Source organism: Lathyrus oleraceus, chromosome 6 (genome assembly GCF_024323335.1).
Source record: "Lathyrus oleraceus cultivar Zhongwan6 chromosome 6, CAAS_Psat_ZW6_1.0, whole genome shotgun sequence".
Lineage (NCBI taxonomy): Eukaryota > Viridiplantae > Streptophyta > Magnoliopsida > Fabales > Fabaceae > Lathyrus > Lathyrus oleraceus.
Window position 1 is genome coordinate 379,839,738 of NC_066584.1, and position 4,619 is coordinate 379,844,356.

Sequence of the window (4,619 nt, forward strand, 5' to 3'; positions counted from 1 at the left end):
AGGAGGAGATGAAGTGGATATCCTAGACAAGATTTAAAAGTTTAAAGTTGAAAAGATCTAACCCATGAAAAGCATCCACAAGACAATAGTGTTAGATAGAAACCCATTTCCTTTGGATTGTCAAGTAAACATCAAAACTATAATCATCCAAGCAATTAATAAGAAACCCAATGGTATCAAATAAAGATAACCAAACATCCAAGCTAGCACTCTTCAATGGCTTTTATGTGTATCAGATGAAAAATCTCTTAAACTATACTCAAATATAAAACATTAAATAATAACAATAAGATCAAAATAACAATTTGGAGAAAGAGAAAGAGTGTATCAGATAAACCCAAGGGAGTTTCTCAACCTTGCATCAGATGAATGGCATTGGTCATGTTTTGGTTTCAAATTAATGGCATTGGCCAAGTTTCTTCCATAGCTTATGAATGTTTCCTACTTTAAGTCCATAGGTCCAAATCAAGTCACAGACAGAGACCCAACAGTCCACCAATATTTTTTTTAGTGCTTTTGTTTTTATTAAGTGTTTTAAGGTCCTAAGACCACAAAAAAATAAGATCACAATTACAAATATATCACAAGCACAAATATAATGGCTCAAGTGAGCAAAATGAAGATGACTGAAGCATAAATAATAGGCCCAAGTGGGCAAAGAGAAAATCTGATATGAGATGCTAAAATAAAAGCATAAAGTAAATAACAAGAAATAAAAGCATGAAATAAATGACACTAAAATAAAGATAATATATTAAGATGTTAGTAAATGTTAGTGAAAGAAGAAAATATGTTTTGTCACTTTTTGGAGAGCACTCAACTATCCACTCACAAACATGAAAATATGAACCTATACATCATTTATAAGAAGGGCTCTAACTTGGATAAAATCAACAAGTATGCCACTAGCTCTCACAAATGAAAAAGAAGCCAAATTTTCACACAATACCATGAGGAATAGGAGACTTACAATCTCACTTACAAAAATGCCATTGCCTTTGGGACAAATTTAGCACTCTGTTAAGCAATCGTAATTGGACTTATGTAGAAGTCACAACTATCTGAGGCCGGTCAATAATAATGTTGGTGTTAATGCATGCTAGAGACAAGGTACCCGAGACCAAGCTCCTAAAGCATACCACACACAAAAATAATAAGGGATGGACATATCTCAATCAAGCTCATGTTGATTCATCTGACACAAGGTCATTGATGAATCAACTAGCTAATGATTTGTGAGAAGTCATTGGCCAAGAGAGGATTGGGGAAGAAATGGGATGAAGATGGAGAAGAGAAGTGAAGAGGATCCCAAATTGGTCAAGGGATGAATTCACTTGATCAATACCATTCATTCATCTTGAGGGATGAAGTTTAAACTTCATCAACTCCCTAAATCCAATGGTATTGGCCAAATCAAGATCCAATTCAACCAAGACCAAGGCCAAACAGAAGTAAGGTCAACAAAAAGTCAATACAAAATCTCATCAAAGCATTAAATCAATTAAACCAATTTTTAAAAAAAAAATTAAAAAAAGAGAGAAGAAAACAAGTTTTTAAAGATCAAAAACCTAAAGTCCCTTCAAAACATCAAAGAAATGGGCAAGGGATTTATCATAGGTCAAACAAGGCCAAAGGACCATTGACTAATTTCTTTGGCATTTTTAAAAGTCAGAAGTAATTAAAAACTAATTAAAACAAGTCAAAAATCACAAAATTCACCAAAAATATCAAACTTAATCAAAAAATTAATTTTAAATAAAAAATGGGAAGAGGAAAATATTTGTGAATTTTTGGTGTTGGTCCCATGATTTTTAGATAAAAAATGAATTTATAAATGAATTTTGGAAGGAAAAGCTATTTAAAAATCATTTTTAGAAAATAAAATAAAATAGAAAAATGAGGGCCATCAGAACTCCCTCATTAATTGAGGTGGCCAATCTGATGGACACAAACATACGTTCCATGGTGCACTCAGTCAACACGTCTACATGCTTGGTAATTGAAAGCAAGGGACATGATTAGAACGTGGAAATGAGATCCAAGGGTGAGGGACTTGCCACAACACCACCTGAGCCCTAGCTCCGATCATCTTCTCCGTGAGGCTCACTAGACTGGCAGGATCAAACATCTCTAGAAATTCATGGATCATACATCATTTTGAAGATAAAATTGCAAGGATCGTGAATATCACCTCCATTTGTTCCATCTCTCACTCTATAAACAGAAAAGTGGAGATGAAATTCGAGGTGTCCAACCTGAGTTGGTTCGATTTAAGCTCAAAGCAACTCAGTCACATTACCTACATTGGTAGGACTTCAGCCATCACAAATTTGAGTTCAGATCTAGAGTATTGAGGGGGAATCGAAGATATGAAAATTGAGAAAAATCACCTTCTATTAGCAGCTTCTGAGCCTTGATCTTGATGCAATTCTTCTGGATTACTCTTCCTCTTGCTTACAGAAGTTCAATGGAATGGAAAAGGGATTGAATCCTTGGAGTTTTTGTTCACAATCTTGAGTTGAACAAAAACTCGATTTCAAGTGAAATCTTCAAGGTATTCTCTGTTATAAGGTTATGGAGTTGGCTAGCAAAGCTGGGGCAAGGTCCTCCTTAATTCTGGGCAAATTCTACTTCATTTATAGGCCAAGCAATTCATTTCCACACCTTTCAAAATTTGAATGAAAATTGAGTAACCTTTGGTGCATGGGTGCATGCTCAGGCCCAAATAATGATTGAAATCCACTCCAATTCGTGCAAGAAAGATACTGAAGTCATCATATAAGGCCATGCAAAGTTGTACAAAATTGGAGTTCAAAACTTGCCTAATTAAGCCATGGAAACACCTCATGCGCAAGTGCCTCATTCTTCATCCAAATGAAATGATCTTGGACTCTTTGGAAGGCTATCATCATGAGGAACAACTTTGATGTTGGGGTTTTTTCAATTTGAAGCTTGGAACATGGAGAAAGTTGGCCTTGAAGTTAGAAGAATAAAACATACTTAGAAATTTTCTAAGTTATAAGTCAAATGACCCCTCTTTCCATCTTGAATAAATTTTGATGTGAGATTTAAATGAACTTGGCTCCTCCTACAAAGTTGTATCCATTTCATTTCTCTTAAATTTGACCATAAATTTGGAAGCATTTGGAGTTTAGATGATGGAGTTATGGATTTTATAAGTGGAGGAAATTTGCTTGTTCAATGATGAGGACCAAAATGGACCTATAATGTTTCCTCTTGGAACATGACCTTGCAAGTAGAATTTAATCTTTCTTAAAGAATAAAAGTTGAACAAGACATCTTTAAATTAATCATGAAACTTGGATCATCTTCATATCATGCAAATTGAGGAAGTTATGGTTCTTGGAAGTTGACCTTCTATCTAGGACACAAATAAAATGACCTATAATATTTCATAATAAACAATGACTTTCCAAGAAAAATTATATCTTTAGGTCAACATTAAATATGTTTGGAATTCCATAAAGAGTAATTTTTATCTTGTAATCATTTTCATATGACAAACATTGTAGGAGATAGGGTCTAGGAAACCCTAAATTTGACTAGTTGACTTTTCTGGTCAACTTCCTTGAATCAACTTGCACACTTGAAGTTCATTTGCTTTTAGAGGCTCATGGAAGATCATATATGTTTATGATGATGTAAAGTGAAGTATCCCTTGATATCTTTAACCAATTGTTGAAGAAACTCACTGAGGAAGACACATAAGATACTAGATGAATTAGGACTTCCTTGACAAACAAGCTTCAAACTCTTGATGAAATCTTGATCAAAATGACAAATAAAGAACACAAGGATCCATATATGATGCTTGAAACCAATTTGGACATTTTCTTGCTTGATCTCTTGCATTGAGGGTCTCACACCCTAGTTGTGGACTTGGTGAGGCACAGATGGACACACACACTATCTACAAAAGAAACAAAGCTATACTAGACATATTTTTGTATTTTGGTTAGTAAACAAGGAAAATAAAGTATGATACAATCATATATGCTTGGTTATCTCTTTGAATGTAAACTCAATGAATGATAGGTGAGAGAGTACCAAGGTATGATCCCAATGCCAATACAAAGCTATGAGATGACATGAGGGATCTTAGGGGTCAAAATTGGGGTCTTACAAAGTTCAATCACATTTGTTCACATAACAATATATTGATGGAGTATAACTATTACAAATATAACATTTATTATAATTAAAATAAATTTAATTATTTTTCTAAACAAAATTTGTACATCTATATCCAGGCTATAGTCATGCAAATTAAAATCTTATAAAAGGATTTAAAATAATTTATTAAATGTTATTAAATTATAATCTCAAGTAATAGTATTAAATAGTAATAAATAATAAATGTAACAATAATGCATAAATATTATATCAAAATATATATATATATATATATTATATATATATAATATATATATATATATATATATTATATGGCATTTAAAACAAAATTTACATAATCATAAATCGCAGAGTTTTTTTTTAAATATCCAGGTTTTTAAAAAAAAATTCAAAAATAAACATTTTTTCAAAAAAATTACAAAATTGGGCAATTTTTGCCCTAATTTTGTACATAGGCGCCACCC